Consider the following 27815-nt stretch of genomic DNA (forward strand, 5'->3'; position numbering starts at 1 on the left):
GCGGCTCGGCAAGCGGCGGAGCGGAGGGGCCGCGTATCGGCGTGGGGTGGCCGCTCTGGTGCGGGTCCGGTCCGTGAGTGCTTTGGAAGTAAAGTGATGATTTTACTTTTCTCGGGGTAGACGTGGGAGATTTGGGGGCTTATGAAAAGTGCCTCAGGTTTGGGCTGCTTTTCGCGGATCTCAAAAAGCGCTCAAAGTCATCGTGATGTGTTTGAAAAGTGTTTTATCCTTTCTGTAACGAGGACCGTCTGCTCCTAGAGCTCCATAGGTAGTATGCTTAAAAACTTATTTAGGCATAATTGCAAGCCTCCATGCATACAGTGACTGTCCTGTGACTTCTCCTGCTTTTTTTGCATAAAGCCAGGCGATGTTCAGTTTTCCTGCTCAGGTCAGCAGCACTGTGCTTTTTGTTAAAGGGAGCTCTCAAACTCCCTTTAACTTTAATTAATGCTGTGGCCCTTCCGGCAGGTCCACGGCACGGTTGACAAACTTGAATATTATCTGGCCAACAAAGGGGACCGTGACAGTTTGCTAATTGCAAACATCAGATGTAGTACTCATTGATTTCCAGCCTTCTGTTGGGTGGACTGGACCTGATCCAAGGCTGTATGTGTGTTGTGTGGAAGGGAAAGCATGTAGATGAGAGGAGGCTGATGGATGTAATGTGAATTTCAGAGAAGTTGAACCCTGGAACAGTAACTGGGGCTGCAGAAGGAAACTCTGACGTGTTGTTCAGGTGCGTCTTTAGACTGGTGCTGGGTTTCCAGGGGCATTGCAGGTCAGTGAGGATGGCCCCTGCCCTCCCAAGGTGGCTTTTCCCTTCCTATTGTCGGAGCTCCAACCAGAGGAAAATAACACCATTAGGGTGGATGATTTTCCAGTGGCAAACACAGTACTGCCTTTAAATTGCTGATGATTGCTGTGGTTAATTTGTTAATGGCTTCTGTAGCATTCCAGCCTGAAGAGGAGCTCCCACTTACTAGTTCTCGAAGTTGCATACACCAGCTTTCCTGTGACTTCGTGTCTTTCTTCAGAATTTCACTGGAGTTATAAGGGCAAAGCTCGGTCCTTATACTGAAGACAGAGCATGGGTCATGTGGGTGGCACTTCAGCAGGTTTCTACATGATGCTTCCATGGGCAGGACTAGCCATGGATGTATTTCTCCTACTGTAAATGGTTTCTCTGCAGGGTGAGCCTTCCACGTCACTCAGATGCTTGCATTTTTGGCAGTTTTCATGCTCTTGTGAGCTCCTGCTAGTGCTTGTGGGCTCAGTTTCTGTGGTGCCTCCTGCATCTAAATAATGGATGCTGACAGTGAAACGAAAACTTCTAAATGAGGAGTCTCTCGTAAATGACGCAGAGCTGTGAGAAATGGGCAGCCAGCTGTGCTTTTAGTTACCAAGGCATTAGTTAATTGAGGACAGTTGCAAATTTTCTTGTGGTGTCAGCACCTATTGTAGTGGTAGGTCATGGAGAAGGAGGCTTTTTTCCTACTCGTTTAGTTAATGGAATTGGCTATTGGAGCATGGTGGGAGTTTCAGGCATCACTGGGCTGTTTGATCCATCTGAGCTTGCCCGCATACCTTCAAGAAGGAAGAATTGCAGAACACCCAGGTGGCTTGAATGCTCTGTGTGTATGTATGTGTGTGGGTATGAATCTTGTCCAGGTTTTTGTACATTGTGGCTGGACGGCAAGAGTTAAGCTAAAAGAGTTAAGCTAATAATGTGCCTCATAATAATGAGGTCAATTGGAATTGCAAAGTGGACAACTTGAGGAAAGCTGTGGTTCCCCTAACATTCCAGAGGTGCAGTGTGTACAGCTTGTGAATAACCTGAAATGATATTTTTTCAGGATTTACTCAAAGCTTTTTTTTGCATCGTGTTCTGACTTAAAATCTTATGTATCTTTTGCGAGTAATGGGATCAGTTTGATCATAATTCTAGTCAAGATGAACCTATAACATGTTTGGGAAATGATTTGTCTTAAGCACCTTAAAAGTTTCTTGTTTTGAGGTTGAATAATCGGCAGTGCTCTAAAAAAGGCATTTAAGCATCTCAAAGAGCCATCTCATCATGGAAGCCACTTAGGCTTGTCAGCTTTGATATTCCACCATTATCTTGTGCTGCTGTTACAGATGCTATGTATTGAGGTGCAGTAACATGCATGTGCATATGTACTTGTTCATATGTGTTGTCCCAGCTTGTAGAAGACTGTGGTCTAAAGGGAAGTAGTAGTACAAGTCAGAAATAGAATAATTGATTATTTTGCAGTTTAGGTTTTGTACAGTTCACTCCTTGAAGCTTTGTATTTTGAGTTACAGTCGTCATTCCTATTTCATTTGCTGCCTCTGAATGCTGTCCATGTATTTTGCTCTGGGAAGCTGTGTTTGTAACAGTGATGTTGAGATTGGAAGAGAAACCTGAAGACTGGTTTAGAGCATATTCTTATTCTTTCTTATCCTTGGCAACCTCTGCAAAATAGCAGAAAGACGTACATGATGATAGTCATCTCTTCCCCATTACAATTGTACTTTTCCATGCTTAGGAAAACAGAAGATGACTTCTTGGGTGCTGTGGTGAGTACTGGGAATGCTTTCTAAGCTTCACTGGTAGTGTAAAGACTTCCAGATCAGATGCTCTTGCAGTCCACCCCCACTACCAGGCTACCGCAGTCCCAAAGCTCCTACCTGTATAAAACCCAGCATGTAATACAGCTAAAGTATGAATTAGAAGAAGGCATTCTGTTAGACTTAAAATGCTCCTGCAGGCTTGCCTTGTCAGCTTCTGCATTCAGAAATGTTTCTGATTCTTAATTAGAGCTGTACTGGAAAAGGACACCTGACAATTAAACATAAATCATAAGTTTATATTTCAGATGCCCCTTTCATTCTTCAGTTGTGTGAGCAGATTGAGGACAGAGGTGTCAAGACACCAGCAGTTGAAACTTCCTTGGGGTAAGCAGATCTGCTGGCACAAGTCAGGTCCATCTGCAACCCAAACGAGCGTTCCCTTAGCTGTTTGACGTGCATGTTTCCTGTGGCACGTGGAACCCAATCCTAAGCCCTGATGTCTCACCTGAGAGGTGGTAACACTTCCCAAAATTGAAGTGTTCTGGTTTTCTTGAAGTGTTCTGGTATAGGTGGGGCTGTGGTTGGCTGTATTGGGTCACCCTCCTGGTTGTAAGAACCTGAGCTCTGCTGGAGAGTGCGGGTACATCTTGTTTTCTTTCTGAGCTGCATTCTTCTATGCCCAGAGACCCACGCAGCCATGTGAAGCAGCAGTGATGCTGCTGCTGTGCTTTTTGCTGTCCTGTTATTGGTCTGTGCCAACATGCCGCAAGTGTGGCTTATTCTGATGGCTTTGGTGGTTCTTCTGCAGAACTTGGCTCCTCACAGCAGAAGGTAGCTGAGGAACACCAGGGAGGGGGGAAGGGTGGCAGTGGGAGGATAACAACCAGAATGTTAGTTGAACTGTAAGGCTCCAGACCCAGTAAGGCTGCTCAGTGCGGAGGGATTTTGTACAGGGGCTTTGAGAAATATGCAGCATTTAAACACTGGGCTGATAAAGGCTAATCTGTCCCCTGCCTTATGTCTTGTATAGGTCTGTAATTAGCCAACATGGTCTTATTTAGCATTAATTCCCTGGGCTTATTTTTTTTTTCCCCTGAAGACTCCAGTTAGTATTTCTTTGTGTAGCTCTAGATAGTGCTGTTACCCACGTTTGTCCAGTCCTTCTCAGCCTCACCAAGCTGGTAGCATGCATGGATACTATGCAGTGATAATGACGTTGTAGCATGCGTCTGTGTGCAGACATATACAGACCTAGAGTGGGACCAGTCCGACAGTTGTCTTATCCTATTATTTTTCACCTCCTAATTGCATAGCTTGATCATACTCTGTCCTTGTGATAAGGACAAAACTGTGTTTTATGTTTCATAGCCGTTTCGTTCCTTATCTCTGTAAACAATTTGCCAGCTTCTTCCGAATACTGCTTTTTCAGTCTATTGAAAGCTGAAGGGCTTTTTAAAGCCTTTTTTGTTATTTCTGCGTGTTTCCAATCCCTTTCTAATTTTCTGCTTTAGCTCAGGGTTAGCACTGCTGAGGTTGGCTGTGATGGTTTTGCACCCACTGTTGGGCTCCTGGAAGCCAGCGTTACTTGTTCATTTACGGACCGAACCTTGGAACATCCTCGCACATGACAAGTGAGAGCATCCTGCTCTGCACATGAGATTCGGAAAGCCTTGTCCTCCCCTCATGTTCCATCTTCATCGTGCAGCCATGCAGAGGCAGAAGAGCGAAGTTTAAAATAGTGACTTCTTAAATTATTTTTTTTTTTTGCAATGTAATGGCTGGGAGAGCTGCCCTTGGAGTGAGGCAGTGTCAGAGATGTGTTTGTTGAGGGGCACCAGCTTGGCTCTGTGTTTGGATCTTCTTTCAGGGATTTAATTCACTTCTGAGCTGTTAAATGAGAAAAGGAGGTGTCTCTTTCCAGAGCGGTTTTTGGAACAGCTGCGTTAAATATCCCCAATGACTGCAGACGAGTAGACTTTCTGCAAATGTTTCTCTTTTCATCCCTGTTTCAGCATATGGTAACGCAGAGGACCTCTGAAGGTTACTCCCAGTCAAGCCGGTTTGGACAGAAAGAGCGATGCATTGGGGCTTTTCGCAGCTCGTCAGTGCTCAGCTGAGAACTTGCCAAGAGATCTGGCTGGAGGAAAAGGGGGGAAAAAAGAGTACATTCAGACTGAGTCTCTTTTTGCTTTTATGTTGACTGTCCTTTGTTACTTTTTATATTCCGAGTTGTTGATTTTGGACAAAAGTAAGGGGACGTTGCCTAGGCGTAATTACTGACAGAACAGTGTAGTGAATTTTGCCTCTGGTTTTCCAGGCATCCGACAGAAAACCTGGAACAATGAGAGTTGATAGTTCTCTTCTGTTTTACAGTTTGGCAAAGTCAATTTAGGCCCGTGGGGCTTTCTTTGTATTTTTTTTCTTTTCCCTTGTCTCAGCAGTGCTTTGCTATTATGTGAGTTTCTACTCTTTCAGCTCCTTCTCCCAGTCTCTCTGATGGCAGCTGGATGCATTACACTGAGGCTCAGCTTGCTTCCCACGGTGGTCCTGGCTGTGGGAGGGCTGCATTGGAGCAGAGCCTTGCTTTCTTCCTTGTGGTGGTGCCCGAAGAGGTGCAGCAAAATACATTGAGAGGTGCTCAGCTGAACCTTTCTTCAGGGTGGGAGCTGATGCTGGAGTTGGCTCTGCTGTGTTTTCCTATCAGTGGTGCTATGGTGGATGGTGATTCACTCACTGGAATCCGACTTCCAACTCCAGTTATCTCCAGAAAGAAAAACAAGCTGTATCCGGTATTCTGTGGTAGATAGCTTCAGCATGCCTTGTTGACATTGCAGTTACCAGACCAGGGTGAAAACTGAGCTGTTGGTTCACTGCAACTTGTTGTGCAGCTGAGTCTGTGTGCGTATCCCTTCAGGCTCCATCAGTGTGTGTTGGCTGTGTCATTGGGTGAGCAGGGACAGGAGGCAGAGGGCACTTAGCATGCTAGGCTTAGGTCTTTCATTCTGTCCAGTGCAAAAGAGCAGAAGTAAAAGGCTCAGAATAGCTGGAGGAATCTTAAGTGCAGGATGGTTCTCAAAACTGCATATGGATGTTAGAGGAAATCATACAGGTGTTCCAAGGTGGGATTTAACAGCTGTGTTGAAGGATTCCTATAGCTCCCATGCTTTCTAGGACCCTTCTCCTACTTTTTGTACATCCCTTGACCTCTGTCTGTCACTATTGACCTCTCTGATAGAGCTTGGCAACCAAAAGTTGGCTTGGTGAATGAAGAGCAGTCATCACTCAGCTCTGAAGCCACCTCACAGTGAAGATGTTAATAGAAATGTGCATTTCAAGCTAGATAAAAATTCTGTACTTAATCTTCTGTTTTCCACAAACCAAGAAGCAGAAAGTTTCCAAGTTGTCAGTCATTTATTGCAGTTTTAGCCCTCTAGCCATAGTTCTGTCATAGAACAAGTTGGTTTTTTTTTAATTATTTTTAAAGTGTTAACTTGGTAAAATGTTGAGGTTTTGAGTAGAATAGTCAGTGTCTTGGCTTTTTTGAAAGGCATAAAAAATTGTCTTTGCAGGTTTTAAGTGTAGATTTCCATGAGTGGGATTAGAATTAACCTGCTTCATGGTGTGTGTGTGTGTGTGTGTGTATTTTTTTTTTTTTAAACCACACTTAACATTTTTTCATTAGACTGTTTGCTATTAGAGCAACAGTCAGTCTCAGAGGAAGATTTACAGACAGGCTGGAAAGGAAAAATAGAAATATTTCTAAGATTAACAGAAAGCAACACAAGAAGAGATTTAAGTTCCATTTCTTCTCCTGACAAGCTGTGTTGGACTAATTCCTAAACTTTTAACCTATTTTTTCTTTTTTTAATGGCAAGCTCTTGACAAGTTTCCTGTTTTTTTTCAGATGAGTACAAGTCTTACTCTGACCTGTGAGCTGGGGTTGGCTGTTTTCTCCACAGATGCATTGTGGTGGCAATCTGTTGGGATTCTCTTCCATGCATGGTATTGGTGACCTTTCCAGGTTGGATGAAATCACCAGCAGGGATACCCTGGCAGCGAATCTCTGAAAGCGGGTGCTGCTAGGAAGTAATGGAGGTACAATTAGCTGCAGTTTAGTTTGTCCTGTTAGCACAGTAGCTGGGCTGATAAAGCTTGTACACATTTCTTACGCTGTTCTAGTAGTGTAGGCTTTTTTTTTTTCCAGGTAGACAAGGGCTCAGCTATGTGGAATATGAGCTTTCCCAGTCTCTGTCCTGATGCCCTCAGATTTATTGTTCAGTCTTTGTGTATGTGTACAGTCTTCCAGTTCCTCACCCAGTGCCGCTGCTGCTAGTGAACGTGTCATGTTTTCAAGCAGTGTGTGAGATCAGTCACATTCACAGAAATACTTATGTCCGCTGGGAGCCTTCTCAGCTGGGAAAAGTCAAGGCAAACAAGGCACACAAGCTTTTCTTTGTGCCAGCACACGCACCACAGCTGTCACGAGTTGCTGGGTGGGTGCGCAGAGGAGATGCGCTCAGTGCCTGCGGCAGCATCAAACCTGCTGCTGGGCTGGGAGTTACTGTGGGAGTGACGTGGAGTTCTTTCATGAAATAGCAGGTGACCGAGTGCCCCTGTCGTGCTATGAGAGGTTGTTCGTTTTTGCCAGAGTAAATCTGGAGAGTGCCCCGTGTGGCAGTTCCTCCTGTCAGCTTGGGAGAGAAGAGATGGCAGGGTTGTGCTTGCAGAGCTGAACGTAGGCTTGCTGGCTTTAGAAGTGTTAGGTGTGTGCGATGATTACTCCTGATGCTGGTATGCCTTTGATGTCGGCAGCCAGCCAGATGCCGGGGGACCTGCAGCCCCGGTAGAGAGCAGGGATGCAGCGTCAGAGCTGCTTGCGGGCTTTGCACGCTGAAACGCACACGCACGGGTGGGACGAGACGGCACTCCTCCATCCCCCGGGACCCAACGAGCCCCGCAGCAGCCACAGCTGCTTCCCGGTGCCGGCGTTCCCCGGTACCTGCCCGCCCTCGGCAGGCCCCCAGCCCGCGCTGCTCCGCATTGCTCGCATTCCTGCGTGCGGGCTCAGGGCGGCGGGGGCTGCGCTGCCGCGTGCGGGAGCCGTGGGAGGTGTCTGTCGTCCCCTGCCCATCGGAGCCCCCACATTCCTGGCTTCTCGCGCTCGGGAGGCTGACGGGGCAGCTCGGAGGAGCGGTAAGCGGTGCGCTTCTGGCCGCGTCTTCGTGGAGGGGCGGTGATTTACGGCCCGTCAGCCCCCCGCCCCCGGGGTTCAGGAGCAGCTTGGCGTTCTGGCACGGGTCACGAGTTTTGGTACGGGCCTCTTTGGTGCGTGCAGGTCAGCGGTGTGACAGGGGCACGTGGGGGTGAGCGGAGAGCAGGCCAGGGAGGGCTGTGCGCGGTCTGGAGGAGGGCGGTGGGTTTGGGGGCACGGTGCGGCCCGAGCGGGTGCTGGTGTCTCGGTGACTGTTGTGCAGGGAGGAAGCTGTCCTGCAATTTCAGTGAAGGCCTTTTTTCCTCCCCTTTTTCCTCCAAGCAACTTGTTGATTTGCATCACAAAGCGGACCGGGGCTGTCTCCTTAGTGAGCTGCGGGGAAAAAAAGATCATTTCAACTGCTAGAGTAGCTACGGGGCGACTTGCGGGTTTCTTTATGCCTGCTGGTGCCTTTGTGAGCAGCTGTTAATTGAGACGGTCAGTGCTGTATTAGTGAAACATCCAGTTATGGCCATTGTGGTACAGCACCTGTGGGACTCGCATCTGCGGAGGAGCAGGGCGGGGATGGAGGGTGTGCTGCCCTGCATGTCCCCACTCGGGAACACCAGCTGGTGTTCCCCGTGCCCAGTTCAAACTGCTGGAGGTGCCAAGTGGAACGAGAATTGCAATTAATAAATTTATGTGCTGGCTTTTGCTATTTTCTGTCATCCAGCAGCCCTTGTATATATACATAAATATGTATATATACATAAATACATAAATACATATATATATATAATTTCTGTTTTGCCATGGGAGTTGTTCCCATGCTGCATTGCAAAATTGTATTATTACGCTCTTCCTGAACATGTGAAAAGTGTTCCTGCAGTGACCCTAACAGTTTCTTCCCTCTGCAAGATCTTCATTTGGACTTGTGCTTAAATACTTAAGCAAAGCTGACTGCATTCTATCAAAAGCCAGAGAGGCTTTCATTGCCAAAAACTGAGGTAAGACCCAAATAAAACTTAACATGTGATGAGTTATCTAATTCCTTTAAGAATTGTTCCCTCACAATGAGTTACTCACATAAAAACAATCGCTAAACCATGTCTAGACTGCAGAGTTGTGGATTTGACTGAATCTAATTAAAGCGATAGTGGCTTGCAGGTGAGGTATTAAGTGCAGTACATCATCCTAGCTCCTGCTGTGAGGAGACTGGCCTTATCTGGGATGGGTTTGGACTTGCATGCAGAAGTAAATTAAAGTCAGATAGCTGAAATAGTGCTTCCCTCACCTGCCACACAGTGAGAGGCATCTGCCTGCAGCAGAGTGACTGAGCCGCCCATGGCGATGCCACTTTCAGCACAGTGTCCTTAAAAAATAAAAATAGAAAAAATCAATTTCCTCCTAGTTCTGGGGAGTTAGTAGGATAATCCTGGAGTACCAACAGGATGCCTCTGCATGCACTGTGCAACTGTGCATAATGGGGCAACTGGAAGTATGGAATCCATCCTTAGGGTTAAGCATGCAGCCCTTGCCAGCCGGCCACCTTCCTGATTAAGCTTGAATTCTTTTGGTCCATCTGTGCCATCGCCTCATGGAGACCAGTTAAGCCATACTGATCAGCAGCTATTGGCTGAGAGGGATTAGGAGAGGCGGGGTGCCCACACATCTGGTTCCCCAGCTCTGATGGAACAGCTGATGTGGATGTGGGGGCCTGCTGGGAGCTGCCCAGGGCAGTTTCCTTGCAGAATGGAGTACAGTGCAGCTCTTGGTGGCTTTACTGCGTGGCCTTGAATGTTTGCCCAGAAGTGTCTGAAACATCTCACAGCTCTGCTGTTCTCATGCCTTTGCTATTCCTCTTTCAGCTCTTCCAATCCATTCTACTTCCTGTAATTTCTCTATCTAGCACACTTTATTTGCTCCCCATCAAGTTGTGCTGCTTCTCTCCATCTGACCCTGAATGCTCACTGTTTGTTCAGTGGCTTGGGAGAGCGTATAGAAGAAAGGAGGCAGCAAGAGGAAGAGTGTGCAGGGAAGAAAAGTAAAAGAAGTGGAAGAGCTGGCTCCGACTGAACTCTGGTTCCTCTGTCAGGTGAAAGTAAAGTAAAGCTTTGTCTTGAGTAACTCTTCTTTGCGTTTTCAGTCCGTCATCAGATTTCTGTTAATCTTGAACTTTTGTCTCAAGGGGATATTGCAGAAGTGATGACTAGGCTGTGCTTTTCTCCTCATTGCAAGGTGGGGGATGTGAGATGAGGAAGAAGAATCATGCAGCTGCCAGGAATCAAAAGCTGTCAATGCTTTACATGTCACAGGTGCTTCCATCAGTTCTCCTCTCAGCTGTTTGCAGCTGAGCAGTGTGAGCTGTCCCATCTGTGTCTGCCTTAGTATGCTGCACTCTGGTGTTTTCTTAGCTATGCATACTGATTTATATTATTTTGAGCTGACCTGCTGAGTTCCTTTCATTAGCATGTTAATTGAGAGCTGATTCCTACGATGCTGCTAACATTCCAGGGGAAGTGTAGTCACAGTTCACTTTACGTTCCTCTAGGAATTATGGTGTTGGTTTTTTTTTTTTATTGTGGGAAAGAAAAGCTGTTGTGCTCCATGGCTGCCTCATGATTCACCTTGGATGGCCAGCTGGGACTGAAGTCGGATGAGGTGAGTGGCAGTAATGGTAGTCTGCACTGGTGTTGAAGCTGAAGCTATAGGAAAAGAAGGCTTCTAGTTATCATGAGAAAAGGATAATAGTCATCTTGTTAAGCTGGGATGCTGACTTTTCTCTGATGTAAGAAATTCTTATTATCTCCATCTGTTTCTGTGGCTGCTTCTTCAAAACTTCATTTAAAAGTCCTAGCCCATGACTCTTAAAAGTTAATTTCTGCCTGTGTGGAGGATGGCCGTTCTTGCTGCTACCTTGCAGACCATCTGCAGTGGCAGGAGTTACACATGAGCAGAATGCCTTGTGTGGATAAGCTTCTCTGCATGACTCTGGTGTTCATCCACAGGTTGCTGCAGTACTTTAACTCCCAGTTCAGCACCCATGAGCAATCCTCCTGCTCCTGCTGGGCTTGGTTGTCTGGCTAGCAGCTGGGGAGCTGGGCTGGCACTGGCTGCGGGCTGTGCTGGCATGTTGCTGCTGTTTGCCTTGTGACCAAGTGTTGGGCTGAGCAGGAGGCTACAAGGCCGGAGAGTACCATCAGTGCGTGCTCTGTATGGGGAAAAGGGGAGGAGGCTGTACTGTGCACGTTGCCTGTGTGTATACTCTTGCTTCCTAATGCTTGAAGTGTGGCTGTGAGGCAACCATTTCTAGCCTCCTCCTCTGTGTGCCTTTCCTCAGAGATCCTTCTAAACCTGCCTTTTCCCAGTCTGTATGCTTCTAGCTCCTCATGCTGGCATGGCGATCCTTCTGTGCACAAGGATTGTATGATACTTGCACAACAACAGAGCCCTGAGAGACTTGTGGTGTCAGTCGTTGGTCTAGCTGAGGCTGGTTCAAAGCTGCAGGAGTTTATTAAGGTTTTGTGCTTGGTGCTGTGGGGCTTCAAGACACCATGCAGTCAGACCTAGACAGGTGGCAGGTCAAACTGCACATCTGAGAGCTGTTCAGCCACCAGAACTTGTCCTAAGGAGAAGTTAGGAGAGCAACAAGTCTGTCACCAGGAGAAGTTTCGGGAGAAAAGAAACTTAATAAACATCAAGGGCATCTCAAGGGTTCCTTTTGTCACACTTTGTTTTGTGAGCTGTTTGATTCCATCCAGGATTGCAGAATCAGTTTCCCAAAGCCTGGTGATAAAATTGCCTCAGTTAAATGACAGTGAAGGCTGGGAGAAACTACCTAGTATTGTGGACTGTTTCTTTCAACACCCTCAATTAATAGTGTTTTTAATTAAGGGTTCATCATACCAGAACTATGTAGCAAGCTATACCTCTAATCTGTTTCTCAAGCTGCATTTCTTTGTAATTGCCAGGTTTCATATATACTGGTGGAAACAGGGGAAAATATGAATATATCATACCAGGATAATTTCTGAGGGAGGATGTTAAAAACAGCGTCAGCTTTCTTTCATTTTTTTAGGTTAGTTGTGGGTAGCCATGAATGCTCCCTTTTAGGTGGGATAAAAGGAGAGGGCTATTAAACTGTGATTCTGCCTTTGCTTTTCCCATCTGGTGTCTCAGATCTTTGTTCGGCTTTTTACTTGTTTCTCTCAGCTCAGGCCCAAAGGTCCTGGAAGGGTCACTGTGCTGGGAGCTCTGTTGGTGCCTAAGCATCCTCTGTATAGCGAAAACAAACCATCTTCCCTTCACCTCCTGCTTGTAACATCCAGCAGTCTACACTGCATTTCGGTGATGTCAGAATCTCCTGCAGCAGCTGTTGGTGAATTTTGGTGGGCTCCCCTTCTATCAGCTTTTAGCAAGATGCTTCATCTGAAGAAGGAGCGCACTGTGAATGCAAATGGCTGTTTGCTCCCCTCCCACCATCTCAGTCTTCTCCCTCTGGCAGTGCTGCCTTAGTGCCAGCTCCACGCCCAGTCGTGACAGCTGGTTGATGTCCAAGGTCTTTTGTGCTGTTTCAGCTCGTGTCAGGAAATGATTTGTCAGAGGATCAAAGCGCTGGTGGCCCGAATTAACTTTTTTTTGCCAAATCACAGGCTTGATGTTGTTGCGGTCTGGTACTTACAGGGGTTGCCAGTGCTGCTGATAAGGAGTGATTTCTGACTTCACCACAAGTTGCAGTGACGTTGGCACAGCTGATCTCCCCTGCAGAGCTTCTAGGGTGTGGAAGGCTGGTGCTGTGGGGTCTGCAGAGTGAGGGGCAGTAAGATTGCTGGTACCTGGTAAGCTCTGAAGTGGTTTTTGTCTGATGCGTCTGAGGGCAAAGCTGTAAGATAAGTGGTAGTGTCACGATGCCCCAAGATAGGAGCAGGGAGCTGGTACTGAGCTGTTAATCAGTAACAAAGCAAATAATCCTGCAATAGCTTGAGATGCCAAGTAGTGATGTATGCTGTATAAAAGAAAAGAATGTGTTTATCCCAAGTGGAGAAGGACTCGCCCTTGAGCAGTCACCAGCCACCAACAGTAGTCCAGTGTCTTCATGTTCCTCTGGCTGTTCTGGCCATACTCTTCTGGGTTACCTGCATGGAGAGGGGCTTGTGACCAGCCAGTCTGATGAGGAGTTTTTTCATGGGAACTGATTATGCTACAGCGGAACATCCTCAGTAAATGGTCTCACCTTTTAAAAAAAAAATAAAAAAAAAAATCTCTTTGCCCAGAGCAAAATCTGGTGTGATTAAGAGAACATCTGTTCCTGACACTTCCATTCTTCTTCTGTTAGCTCTGAATAGCACACCTGAGGTTGAACTGCAGGTGTCTTCAGATTCAAAGAGTAAAACATTCTTGCTTCTCCGATTTCATTGATGCTTGTGTTTGGTGGTAAGGCCAGAAACTGCCGTCCTTTTCTCAGGGAAAGAATGCATCTGAGACTGCTTGGGTGGGAAGGAAGAAAAGCCATTTGAGGAGGGGGACAAAAGGATAGAAAGCTGATGTGAGAAAACACAGCTGGCCAGGCTGCACATCTGCTGCATGCTCAGTGTGGTTCCACATAGTAAAGCCCTTTGCATTGTGATTGTTTGTCCAGCTGTCCTGCTGACTGCTTTGACCCAAGCAGTATGAAGAGAGGGATCTCTGTTCTCCCTCTTTGCTTTGAGCTAAACAGGTAGTAAAAGAGAAATTGTGCTGAGAGTGCTTGAACAACCAGAGAAGGATGATGGGACTAGAGTTGACCTGAGCTTATAGGTTGGCCTGCCTCATCTGAAATCCTAGAACAAATTTGGGTAATTGTGTGCTTCGTTGTGTCCTAGCCAAACGGAGGGACAGCAGTCACATATAAAATGAGAACTGTGAATGTTGTTTGGATTTTTAGTGTGTGTTCTTGCAGGTGGATTTGTTCTTCAGGTTTTCGGGTGCTGCTTGGCGTAGGGCAGTGTATGCCTGGTGACAGACAGGAGTTAGCTCCTGCTGCTGGAGCTTTTCTTCTTGGTATGCTTGCAGAGCAGCTGTGCTGGGCAAGCAGACTGCTGCCAGTTGCAGTCAGCTTGGGATCTGCGCTACTGTGGGACGAAAGCTTTGTGAGTCCTGCTGGTGTTCTTCCATTGTTTCTTCTCATCTCTTGTCATACTGCTAGTTCCAGAGACTTTTGTTAACTGAGCACCTATGACTGCAAAGCCATCACTCCCTTGCTTCTGGCTGCTTTAGCTGATGTCTTGCAGTGGCGAGCACCTGCAATCAGTGTGTGGGTTGTGCCTTTGATAAGCAAGGCCTTTTTCCCTCCTACAACCTGTCTAGAGGCTGCTTATTTCAGGGAAATCTGTTTACCCAAGAGGCAATGCAGTTCACATAGTCATCCTCTTAAAAGCATCTCTGTTTGTGCTGAGTGACCCCCTAATCAAAATATCTGTGACAGAGATTAGATTAATGTGCTTCAAAATGAACGTAGCCAAGAGTGAAGCTGCTTTTCTCTCATCTCTTCTTGCAGCTGATGGTGGGAATGATTCTTGCAAAAATGTTTGTGTCCTCTGATGCTGTTCTTCTGAATAAGTCAAGCTTCTTAACTTGCAGTGTTACTGAGTGCTTGTTCCTAGATCAGCACACAGTCTGCAACCAGAAGCTTTGCACTTTGCATCACTGGGGTGAGGAGGAATTAATTAGCCTTCTTGCTAGCGGGTGTCCTCTTTCACGCTTCTCAAGTTGCAAAGAGTAAGAATGAGGAGAAAAAACCTCATCTGATAATCTCTTTTCATGGCCTGATGTTAGCTGCCCTGAGGCTATTTATACCAAGGAGGCTGATTGGAATTCAGTCTAAATTTTCACCTGCTGTCCTCCTGGGGCTCAAGGTTTTTGCAGAGCACAGCAGTGGTAGTCACACCTGGACTTCTCTGCTTTCCCCAGTGCAGTCTCTGTGGGTCGCTGCTGGGGATGGCATGGCCACTTCAGTATCACGGGCAAGAAGTAGCATTACTGCTGCCAGGCAGTTTAGTTTGCATATATCAGGAATATCCAAGGATTTGCTTTGATGTGCCCGAAGAAGAAAGGCGGGGGGGGAAGAGAGGAAGGGGGTCGGCTAAAACAACAATAAAAATACATCTCCCCCTAACCCTCCCTCTCTCTCTCCCTACCACTCAACTGTTGGAACAAGAAATAGCTTCTCTGCTTCATTTTGTTCATTAGTAGTTGCTTTAAGGAAGCACTCCTTTATTTCTTGTTACTGTTTTGATAGGGCACAGGTATTTGTTGAGAATAGAATATGGAAATTTAGAATCAAGTCTTTCTGCCTAGCAAAAATGGGATTCCTACAACTGTTTAGAACAGCTTTTCATTAACAGCTGTGTAGATGTTTTGTGGCCCTATTAGAGAGAGTATGTGAACATCCCGTGCCTTGGTCCCCCTGGAAACTTGGTCCTGTTGTTACTGGAGGCTTATGTTGATAGCTCAGATGTATGTGTTTTGCTACAATGCTGATATAAGCTTCTCTTGACCCCTGAGGTTTCTGTGTAAGGTCAGAACAGAGAGGCCTGAATTCCTGTGTTAATCACATCACAGCGGGCTATCCAGGATGGTTTTCCCAAAAGATTAACTGAAGGATACCGCACTGCTTTGAAACATGATCATAGAGCATCCAGCTCTCAAGGACAGTTTCTTTCATATTTAATCTATGCATTGATTTCATGTATTTTTAAAGCACGTATTTCTCACTGCAGTAAAATGTGAATGATGGCTTGTCATGTTAGCTGTCTGTTTGCTACTGCTTTGTGATGCCAGCAGGTTCGGTGCTCTTCTGTTCAGCAACACTGCAGAGAAAGCTCATTTCCTTTGTTCTGTAGAGGATATGTTCTGAGGTAATCAAAATGCATCTGTTAAGCAGTTGTTGAAGCATGCAGTAACATTACAGCTTCTCTACAGGTTTGAAAGTGTAAAGAATTGTGCCTAGCCAGTGGGAAGTAGCTGTGATTCTGCAGGCACTGTAGCAGATGAGGCTGACGGTGCTGATATTGTTGTTCTAGGACTTTGGGATGCTCTTCCAGGGAGGGTTGTAAGCCTTACCCTGCTTATAGCTTGGCTTATGCAGCAAGTAGCTCTTGATTTAAATCCAGATGTGCTGAGAGCTGTGGTACCAAAGTATCTGCTGCCTTTTGAGCAACTTGCTCATTAATTATGGACTGGCATACACAGAGGCCTTCAGAGCTGTAGTTGTTGCATGCAGATACTGTGGCTTTCAGAGCTCCTGAAAACCTCTGTGGAGGTCTACACCAGGATGACTTCAACACTGTCTTAGATTCTGCGTTCTCAGAACACTTCCAAACAGGACTCTAGGGAGACTTAAGTAGGTAGTTCTTGCTGCTCCTTCCCCCAGAGCAGTCATCTGTACCGTTCTGGAAACAGTCTCTTACTAATAATGCAAGGCTCTTTCTTCTTCTCAGAAGTGAAGCACTGGTAAGTGGATTTGGAAGAGTTTGTTTGTGCACCTGAGACCCCTCTCCCCCTTTTCTCTCCAACCCCTGGTGTGTGTACGGACAGGCTATAGATTACAGCACTATTGGATGGACGCCCTCTGCAATATTGTTTTCTTTTTCTCAGGGAGAGGTTTATGAAACAGTGTCATGAAGATGCATACTGCAGGGCTAAGGGGGAGTGTTCACATTTTTAGTGGGTACTCCAGATGTTTATGTAATGTGCCTAAGCTTGCAGCGGAATATGAAATATTTGTGTAAGGCCCCCAGGTCTGTCCACGGGTAAGGTATTTGTCTGGGCTTTGTGAACAACACAGGAGAAAGAGTGTAACTGACAGGCCCAAATTAGTTCTGTGTTCCAACTACTCTTTCCTGGCAGGATGTCTTGAAGTTGTTATCAAACCACTTCTAAATTGGAACCTTAAAACTACAGTATTGACTTTCCCTTCTCAAGTATTTACTTGAAGAGCAAATATTGAAAAAGGCTGTAGAAATTCCTGTTGGTAGTGGCAAGGAAATGATTCCAACCAGGGCTTGTTGTAAGCTTGGGCATTTGCTCTGTAGGGATTTCTGTGCTGTAAATGCTAATTGTTTCTTGACTACAAACTATTGTATGGCTCAGTCACTTTAAGCAGGTAACCTAGGTGAAGCTTAGGAAGGCTGCTCAGTCCTCTTTTAACTGACTAAGTCATAAGAAGGAAGGTGAGAAATCACAGAATAAAGCTCCATGTAGTTTTCAGGAGTCTGTAAACAAAAAAAAAAGTGTGCATGGTTTAACCTCTGAACAAACCACTCTTTGCAAAAGCTAAAGAAAGAAAAAAATCCCCAGTTAAAGATAGCTTGACAATCTTATCTTGCATTTTCAGGTACATGTGAAATGAGCTTTTTTAAAAAATAGAGTTTATACTTTTTATGTGATCACTGTGACAACTCATGTTCCCTGACAGCTATACTTACCCTGTATATAGGGGAAACATACATCTTGGAAGCTGTGAGTTGTATCCAGAGCAGGCTCTGAGACCTTGAGAGGCAATTCAATATATTCATTGCTGTGACCTTCAAAAGCTTTGGAAGTCTACAAACAAAAAAGGAAGAAAGAGTAGGGCTGTTTGAAATACAAACAAATTGTTCTAGAATAATTCATCTATCCCTCCATAAGGACATGCTGCCCATAGAGCATGGGGAATTAGCTGAAATAAATACTGTGCGTCCCACACTTGTATTTCATTCCCAAGATAGGCTGTGTTCTTAATTCAGCCCCCTTTGCGGGAAGAGAATGAGCGAGTGAGCTGCTCACATCAACAATATGTAGATGTTACTAAAATAACAGAGGTGAACTGAGATCATGGCAGCTGTAGGTGTTGCTGCATCACCCTTGTCCAGGAGCATGACATAGCCTTGAGTTGGAGGAGTAGGAAGACTTAATGTGGCGGGAGAACTCTGTGGTTAAACATGTGTGCAGTTTTCCTCTGTCATTAGGAGCTGTGTGATCTCCCTGTTAAGGAAAAAATGTGTTGTGTTCTGTGAGACACCTGTAAAAATTGGGAAAGCATGCATTTCCCTGGACTCTGACCGGAGCTACTGGTTCGCAGCACTCAGCCTTCTGGTTCTGCGGCCCAAAACTCAAAAGTAAATGCTGCTTTTCTAGACGGGAGAAGGCTGCCTGCACATGGCTGCACTGAGGAAAAGGCAAAGGTGTGTGGGAGAGATGGCACCGTGCAGGAAGGGGTGGATGATTGGTGACAGGATGGGCGGTGTCCTGGCAGGCGTCTCTGCTGGCGCTGTACCCATGCATGCCCGAGGTCACTGAGGAACAAAGCGGCGGGCTGAGCTGTCGCAGGGCCGGGGAGCTGCAGAGCCCTGCTCTGTGCTGGAGGTGCTGGCGTTGTAACTGCGAAGTCCAGAGAAAACAACTGCTCTAAAAACTTTTGTTCTCTCTCAGGGCCTCGTGAAAAATCTTCCTAATTGATGGTTTGGACATCATCTATGCCTGGAGTGTCAGTGTGACTTTTCCATTCATATCTGTTCAAGGATGAAAGAATGTGTAGCAAATACCCGGCGTAATTATGCATGTTTCTAACGTTTCAGCTTGTATAATACCGCCCACCTTCCCGAGGAGGTCAAGTTACTGTTTTCAGGAGTTGCACTTCAGTGATGCACCGTGTGCTCAAGGGAAACTGTGGACTAACGACCCTGTGAGTTCAGTCGTTTTTTCTTTCTTGTGAAGTAATGAGAACTGATGGATTTTGTGTTGCTGAGTAGGTTTAAATGTTGCAATCTAACAGGAGGCTTAATTATACCTAAATGTGAATGAGCTTGTGGTGTGGAGTGGCTTGTGTATGAATGGCTGTACGTTATCAATGGAAGTATTGCAAACTGCATGTGTGTGTGAGAAACTCTCTCAGCAGTGCCCTGTGGGGACCAGACTGTGCACAGCCCCACGCAGAGCAGCCTGTGGGGCAGGAGCCGGTGCACAGCCATCACGGTGTTTTACTTTCCATCCACAGCACTCTGGCACATTAAGCAACACTGCAAAGCTCTTCGCTGCCTCATCTCTTCCCCTACCCTCTCCCTGCCCCAGCTCTGCTGGCTGCAGTGAAAGTCTACAGCTTTCCAAGGAGATTGGGTTGGGGCTGCTTTGCTCTGTCACCTCTGTGTTGTGTGGACTGTGTGCATAAGAGAGGATTTCTGCAGTTTTGCATGAATCCTCCTGGCTGCTCGAGGGAAGTGTGTTTTAAAATCAATCTGTGTATATGTTCCCTTCCTCCTCCTATCTAGTTCAAGAGGTTAGGTAGTGTTAGACTACAGCTCCCAACGTTTGGAGCCTGCAGATCCAGTGTGTAGTGTTATTACAGTGGTTGTCTCCCTATTTTTTAATGAAAGGTACAGGAGTATTGAGACTTGTGCTGACCTTATTTTTGAACATTTTCTGATCTGTGGCATTGCTGAGCATGCTAGATATGATAACAGTTTCAATAAGAGTATCCAGACTGGTGCTGCATGTATTCCTATTGCTGTTCTTTTTACTTTTTTTTTTTTAGGACTAAGACTAGCTACTTGCTCTCATGCTCAATTTTTGAAGGATGCACTCAAATGTCTCATTGAAATGTCAAATTTCCCTTGAAATGCTATTGAGAAAAACTTTTTTTTAAGGGCTACTGGTGTGAGACTCTGGAGAATAATCTGTCTATTCCTTCAAAGGCCATGCATTTATTTGCTTACTGCTTCTGGTCACCCAGTACATAAGAATGCCCCCCCCTTTTTTTTTTTTTTTTTGTCGACAACCCCTTATTGGGAAACTCAATTTATAAATGTGATACATGCATTTCTTAGTCTTGTGGACTAGTTTTCTCCACAAGTGATAAATGTGGAATGAGTTTGGTCTTAGCTTTTTTCTACTTAAGTCATTGATTCAGACCATCTAGTGATGTCTTGTTCCTTTTTTTTCCTTTTGCACAAGAGAAGCAGCACTGCCATGGCAGGAGCCCTCAGTGATGTATAATTGTTTATACTTCTGCAGATTAGTTACTGTGCAGCTCAGGAGGTTCACTAATTCTGTCTTCAAAGGATTAGGCTGGAAATATGGCATATTCATTTACATCTTGGTTTGGTGTGAGACGTTTTGTAGAAATGTAACAGAAGTGTGCGTACGATGGAGTACTGAGGGATTTTTCTGAGAAGTGCTTGATTTGAAATTATTCTACAATGACCCTTCTAAAAATCCTATCTGTTAGTGATGTGCCAAAATATATATTCCTAAGGAAATGGCAATAAGATCTGTTGGAAAAATCCCACAAGTACCTGGGGAAGGCAAGTATGAAAAAGCAGAGTGACTTCGCTGAGGTTTACTTTAATGCCAGAGGGAGACATTAGTCTTGTTGCCTTTTCCTGCCAGCTTGAAGCCTCAGGATTTCGCCAGACCCAAGGCAAAGAGGAGCAGGATGTGGAGATGCATGCAAGAGATATGGATTCCCCACTGTACAGCTTCTTGAAATGGTTAATGCACATTAACTGCTTTATGTATGTTTTGTTTTTAGCTGCAGCTGTGTTACACTCATGAATATATGTGGTGATACCTGACAGCTTGGAGGTGTTCTCATTTCTCTTGGGTATGGGGAAACACACAAAGGAAGGGCAGTTTTTACGAAGGGTTGTTTTCTGTTGCTTGAAGTCCAACAATTAACAGCTCAAGCTCTTGTAAACATAATGGGCCCCAAAACTGTCATTTCTGGAGGTAATGGCAATCAGCTCTTCATGACTGTTAAGACTGCTTACTGAAGCATCTTTATACTTGCAAGCTGACAGAGTTCTTCTCCTCCCCTCCTGTTTGACCAGCTCTGATGGGACCTCTGTCATCAGGAGCAGCCTGTCTCCCTCACCTGTGTCCCAACTGCAGGTAGTAATTGACCAAGCAAGATAATATTTTATAGCTCCTTTCGGTTTCATTCTCCACCCTCCCAGTTCTTTTTCACTTATGGACAAAAGGATGACCTTCACACCTTTTCCTAATCTCTGGTATCCTCAAGGAAGCAAAACCAGATTTATTAGGTACTTCCTTGCTTGTCAGAGGAGTTTCATGTTATGGTAATGCCCCAAAGCAAGGGATGTAACTAGATAAAAAGTGTTTAAAAAAAAAAAAATGTAACTAGTGCATAGATGCTGAAGACAGATTAAGTGAAGATCATCTTCTCATCTCAGTTTAATTTATTTCTTGAACAACTTCCAGGCAACTTGTTTCAGTTGTGACACTCCTGAAGTATCCTGTTGGATACTTGTGATGAGTCTTTCCAGAAGTTACCTTTTTCTGGTTAAAGCTGAAGTTTCTGTTTACCAGCTTAAAATCTCCCCCAGAGCACTAGTTGTGTCTCAGAACTGTTTTTCTTGTCAAGTGAAGATCATATTTCAGAAAGTCGGAGATGAATTCTGCTTTTCATCATGTGGATTGTACTACTGAATCTGGACCAGTCTTGTTGATTAGAGACCAGCGAAGGACCTAACACTTTATTAAAGTGTCACTGTGTATCATTTGCAAATTTTCAGCCTTTGGATTAAAAAAAAAAAACAAAAACAAAAACAACAAATCTAGATCTTTTGAAAGAGACAGTTTTTCTGTTGTCTCTATTACACATATGCGTTAAATGCCTGCGGAGCAAAAACTTAGACTCTTTGAGAGTGATCATATAGCAAAGGTGTTTTTGACATCCTTCAGTTTTTCATTAGCTGATGCGCTTCGCATCCAAGTGTGAGAATTGCTGTTCTAACACATACTTATCAAATGTTATTCAATGTCTAATAAACTAATGATTGTTTTTTTCCAATAATGATTTTTCCAGTAGCGTAGGATTGGCATTTGACAGTGGTACTTCTGGTGGTTTTGAATGCTTGTCTTATCTGATAAGAGCAAAGAGAGCTCAGAAGTTTGATGTGGCTTATGTGGCTCCGTGCTGTAGGAAAACAGGGTGCTTTCTGAGAATAACAGTTGTCCTTGTACTTTATTGAACAGCCTGCTTGTTCAAACTGATCACTTTCTCTATGGGTCTAGAAGGATTCAGTTAGATACAGTGCAAACCAGGGACCAAGATGAAGCTGTCCTTTCAGGCGCTGCTACCTGTGCAAACTAATTGAAATTAGAACCTGGCAGGCAGGACTGGCTCTCGCTTGTGTATCCCACTTACCAGCAATATGAGTCCTGTTGCTAAAGTAACTCATGCATAAATTCATGGGCTGTGCTTTGCAGAAGGCATGCTTGGTTTAAGAGAGGCCATCCTTCTAGTCCTGGAATTAGGACTGGCCAGGAAAGGTCTGGTTTTAGGTGTGGATTGAGGAGTGAGGTATAGGTCAGGGGCTGTTCAGACACTGAAACTGCTTGTTCAGATTAGCAGTAAAACACTTTTCTCTGACTTGTGCTTGCTTTGTGCCACAGTAAATGACCTTTGTATATTCATTCTGCGCTATTGGGCTGGCTATGTTCTGTTGCAGGTTGTATTATGTGCCAGATGTTCCTCTTTCCTCTTGCTTTCTGGTTGTTCAGAGACCAATTCCTATTGGAGCAGTGCTTCAAGCTGCTACAAAGCATGTTATTCCTTATGGTGTGTTCTAACAAGTCACAAAAAGTTCAAAGTCCATTTGCAGTATGTGAAGAGCTGATCTCTGTTCCAATAGGAGGCATCAGTTATAACAGATAAGGTAGCTTTGGCTTTAGCCCAAGACTTGTTTTATCACCATAACATTAAAAGGAAAGCCGTGGTGTTTGGCAACACTAGGTTTTTTTTAATGCGCTAACAACTACAGTGGCTCCTTTATCTGCAATTTGGAATGTACTAGCTTGTGAACATTTACATGAGCACGTACGAGCATACCTCCTCGCTCTGTCTTGAGATGGGGAATTGAATTGTCATGGAGTGAATGGCCATAGCTGAAGGATTGGCTGACTGTCACCACTGTTAAAGTTGGCCTCTGAGATGCTGCCCTAAAACTTCCTTGCTGAGGGCAAGGAGAGTGTCCACAAGTACACCTTCTCATGGCCTTTCTCCTAGTAGCCCAACACCCTCCATGATACAAACAAATTATTTTGCTATTTGGTAAGAATTAATGTAAAGTATAGCTTGGTGTTGTCTACTATGGATTTTATTTAAATTTGAGACCTTTGTGGCATCTCCTGAGAGGAAATGCCCTTCTATAGGAGCTCATCCTTGGTGTGAGACTCCTCTTTCATGTGAATGACAGTGCTTGGGGGTATATTTGACCAAATAGCATGATATGTTGGCAAAGACAGATACCCAAGGCATCAGTGTAGTCGTGTTATCATGGCAGCCTGCCACATTAATTAGTGTCTCCAAGATTAATTAGCATGGTGCTTTGTGCCATGCAGACAGAGCCTTTTTTCTTTAGCGATTATGAGGTCTTATGCCAGTGAAATATATCAAGATTGAATATTACTTTTGAATATATGGTGGCTTTCTGTCCATATCTACCACATATATTCAATAGGAGACAGTGTCTTTACCTTGGGAAATGCTACCTTCAAATATAAATTGATTATATGAACTGATTTCAAAACGCTTATTCCTCAGCAAGAGTGTGATTTTCCCATTTGGCGCTATGCAGTACATCTTTAACTGACTTCAGAGTGTCACACACAATATCTATGGCATATCTCAATATGTTATCCAGGTGTGTCCCTGCAGTTGAGGAGGCTGGTGTTATTTTAGACCAGCATAAATTCCTTTTCAGGTAGGAGAATCTGAACATCTGCTGGAGGGAGGTGCACGTGGGAAGAGTGTACAACAATATTAAAATGGAAAAGAGAAGATTGAGCTGTGTGTTACCGATCTGTGGAGAACTTGTCAAGCTGGAATATGCCTGTGAAATACAAAGAGTTTCCATGAAAAGTCTGTGCAAGTTTGCAGAATCTGTTGCATAGCCAGCTTTGTTTAAATGGGAAGTATTCTCAAGGGTAGAGCTTCCTGTAAAGATGACAACTTTATCAGCAGATTTGCTCCTCTTGGTATATGTAATATCTCTCCTTAATTGATTTTCTATGTCAGTTCTCATTTCTGCTTTTCTTTGCCTCTACTTAGCACACAGTTCTTATAATCAGTAAGTCAGTTTTCTTCCTGGGGTTGCATTTAAATTGCCATTTGCAAGGCAGTTCAGAAGAACAAGTACTTTTTGATACAAAAAACATAAATCCATTTTATACAGATCTAAATCGTGCTTGGAGTGTTGCATATATATTTTTAAATCTCCATTGTGTCAGAATGTTTTTCTAATGTTTGATGTTTTGATTAACACCTGTTAGGTGTGGTTTATTCTGTCCTTAAGGGAAAATGGGTGTGCAGCACGTTTTTTGTTTTGGCGGGGCTCGGATGTGTAGGAGTCAAATGATTGCATTTGTTGTGATTATTTGGGCTAAAAGGCAAAACTTTTTCTTTTTTTTTTCTGGCATGGAAAATGACAAAGTATGTGATAAATCTTATCTCCCAAAGGATTTCTGATTCTCTTTTTCTGCTTCTCGGGGATGTCTGATTCTTAAAGTTGTCACTTCATCTTGAAGCTGGAGCTATGGAGTCCTGGCTTTTATGGTCATGTAGTTTTGCTGTCAAACTGATCTGCCCCAGATGTTGGCATAAAAACTTGCTTCAGCTGAATTACACAGACTACCTGGTACAGATTGACCTGATATGGATATGATGGCTGTGGGAGGACAGCCAAAGAGAAAATATTTTGAGTCAAAATTGACTCATGAGTAATATCTGAACAATCTTGACATCGTGTTGTGGGCACATAACACTCTGGGTATGGTAACAGATATTTGAAATACAGTTTTATTGCACCCTTGAAACATCATCCTGCATGTGTAACTGTGACTGAATGTCTTGAAGATGAAGGGAAAATCTTGAAGTGTCAAACTGAGGCTCTTACTGGAGTCTGGTGTAATATTTTCTACAAAACTGGGCAATAGGAGGTTATACAGAAACACACTGATTGGTGCTTCATGTTACATATGAATATGTAGTTCCAAGGATGTAATTGTGTTCTGTGGTCAAGCTTCCTTGTGCATTATACTTTTTTAACATTAGATGGATAAATATATTTTTAAATAGTCTTGGAATGCACTCCTATTGAAATGTAACAACTGTTTTATAGTAGGCAGCATGTGTATAAACGTTCATATTTTGCATGAATGGTTGAATGTGTATTTGAACATATTGCGGAAGCGTTAGATGGAAGGAAGAAGAAATGGACTCTCACTTCCTGAGGGTTACTTAAAAACACTGAATACCATTTTAAAGCCTACCAAAGGGAACATTTGGGGCTTTTGGATTTCTGTCTTTTTTTCCTTCAGCAGATGTTACATTTAGGGATGTGGAGGATCTTCTACTTGAGTTCTCCTGCAGACTTATCACATACTCCCACCCTCACAGACAGACCTAAATGAAGCTACATCATTTAAAACTGTAGAATCATAGATTTGATTGGGTTGGAAGAGACTTAAAGACCTATGTAGTTCCAACCCTCTGCTGTGGACAGGGACACCTTCCAATAGAGCAGGTAGGTCAAAGCTCCGTCCAGCCTGGCCTCAAGCACTTCTGGGTTGGGGCAACCACAGCCTCTCATGCAGAACAGTGTCAAAGGCTTTGCGCAAGCCCAGGTAGATAATTCCAGTTGCTTCCTCTATTCAGTCTCCACCAGTGCTGCTCCTGTTGCAGGAGGCCATGAAACTGAAGGTATTATTTGTCCGTGGTGAAGTCATGTTGGCATTCACAGATTGCTGCTTTGTTCTGTGCAGATCCAGGAGAATCTGCTCCATTACTTTTTTTCTCCCTTATTAAAAATGGGTTATAATTTTCCTTTTCCAGTCATCAGACCACCACAGCTTTTCAAATATGAGGGATAGTGGCATAACAAGTTAATCCAACAGTTTCCTCAGAACCCTCAGATGCATCTCATCAGATATTATGGACCTGTACGCGTTGTTCTTTTCTTGCAATGGGAAGTTCTTCATTCTCAGAGTCACTGGAGTTCAGATCCAGTTGCACCTTCCTTATTCTCTCCTTGCATTCTCAGACCACATCCTTACAATCTTCAAGTTATGTATTCTTGCCAGCACTACCTATGCAATTTGATTTTGTTTCAGTTGGGCTACAAGGCAGTGACTTAACCCAGCTGATCTTCTGCCTCCCCTGTGCAACTTCTTGCATGATAGGATTGAGTCTTGCAAGTCAGGATTGCGAGCTTTTGTGTCTGAAGAAAAATAAGTGGTATTTTAGCTTGTGAAGACAGTTTCCCTTAGTAGGCTGTTCTGTAAACACTTTGGGATTAGAACAGCCCATATGTGGATGCACTGATATGTTTTGAGGACTTGTTTTGAGTGCCAGTGTATTATAGTAAAAATAATTATTTTGTATTCCATAAAACAGAAATGTAAGCTTAACAGGTTGGGTCAAAAATTTATGTTCTCATACCAAAGCTTTAGTGAAACATGCAGTTAAAACATGGATAAGTGTCTTTTTACAGTGGGGGATTGGGGAGAAGAATCTTCAGGACTCTTGAAGCCATACTTGACAGATTATTCTCCTGTCTCCTCACTAAGTAGCTATCAGATGTCCTCCCAGCATTGTGTAAATGTCAACATTTGCATATGGTGAGTGTCCAGCACTGCTTTGGTGTGCAACTGCCTTGGACTGTACCTGTGAATGATTGCATGGTGGGATGTACCATTGCGAGAACAGGGGCCTTGGTGTCTCTGTGCACTCATGGTTTTGGGAAGTTTGCTTTTTTATGAGTTAAAACAGGCCAAGCAAGTTGGAAGTCAGAAATAAATTGTCTAAACGTTGTTGGCAGAACATCTTATCTGAACTGCTGGAAGAAAAGGAAGGAACTGTCCTACATTTCAGAGAGTGGTGTAGGCATGAAGTTAACTGCAGTCTAAGCATCTTTACTCTGTAACCATTGGAAGTATGTGCAAATCCCTGTAAGATAAGAATTCTAATAAAGGCTGCTCAGGGAAGTGGGACAGCAGACAATCATCTCTTTTACTGCAGTCTATAAAATGCTTCCATGTCTTTCATATGCAGAGACATCCTAAATTATACGGTTTTACTGCTTAGCTCACATGGACTTCTGCATTTCCCAGTTCAAATTAGAACTCGGTTGCCATTCTGTACACTGCTGCGTTTCCCTAACTGACATGGCTGGTGTATCCTGTCATCTCCAAGCTTTGTTTCTGTGCATTCACATGGACTGTTGTTTGAACAAAGAGGATTTAAACTGGGAAAGCAGTACAGAGTGATGTCTTTTGCAAGATGTACCCTTTCTCTTTAGGGTGTGGTAATCAAAATACTGCTTGTGTGCGTTACATCTTGGAAGCCAAAAATGATAGAACAGTCACAGATATGAAAGGTTAATTTTGTTATTGTTTAGCAGCGTGGCTTTACCAGGCATTTGCAGCTTTAAGCATGTGATGTATTGCCCAACATGTATAATGACTACTTGCTTTTCATTTCTCATCTTGTAGGATGACTTTCGGGTTCCTGAATGTGCTGTCAGATGCTGAATTATTGAACTAGATGAATCTTCTGCATTTATTTCTGATCTTCAGAAAGGCCTAAAAGAAAGCAGAGGACTGGCATTTATTACAGTGTTTTAAGGTAAGATGTGACTCCCTGGGGGAAAGAGGGAAGATGATAAATATGAAGATGTGGTCTTATGGACTGTCCCAGTCCATCTCTGAGTCCGTAGTAAATCATACTATTGTGATGTCTGTACTGTGTATTACACTGGACCAGATGTCACTATTTGCCTGTAAGGATAAAATATTACCCCAGTAAGCTAAAAAATGATGCAGTGAAGAAGTAACTTGTTATCTTTCCCTGGATGACCAGTTCTATTTATACATGTACCCTTCCATTAGATTGCCTTAATGCTTTACCTACATATTAATAAAGTTTTAGTAGTGAAAAGATTTAGTCTTCCATCTCCATGGGATGTTGGGTTGAGACATGTTCTTTACCAACAAAAATACAGGTAAGAAAAACTGAAGA

The 27815-nt window shown here is 44.2% G+C and overlaps 1 protein-coding gene and 1 long non-coding RNA gene across 3 annotated transcripts in view; both read left to right on the forward strand.

The window, feature by feature from the left end:
- Window positions 1–27815, forward strand: part of KANK1 (KN motif and ankyrin repeat domains 1) — a 404522-nt gene that overhangs the window by 60535 nt on the left and 316172 nt on the right. The gene's annotated exons all lie outside the window — the stretch shown is intronic.
- Window positions 32–27448, forward strand: LOC116217530. Of its 2 annotated transcripts, none has more exons than XR_004162188.1 (3): window positions 32–88; window positions 18358–18464; window positions 27290–27448. It is a non-coding gene; the product is annotated as an uncharacterized LOC116217530 (long non-coding RNA). The 2 variants fall into 2 exon arrangements; XR_004162189.1 differs by lacking the exon at window positions 32–88 and adding an exon at window positions 18075–18266.

Source organism: Meleagris gallopavo, chromosome Z, assembly GCF_000146605.3.
Source record: "Meleagris gallopavo isolate NT-WF06-2002-E0010 breed Aviagen turkey brand Nicholas breeding stock chromosome Z, Turkey_5.1, whole genome shotgun sequence".
NCBI lineage: Eukaryota > Metazoa > Chordata > Aves > Galliformes > Phasianidae > Meleagris > Meleagris gallopavo.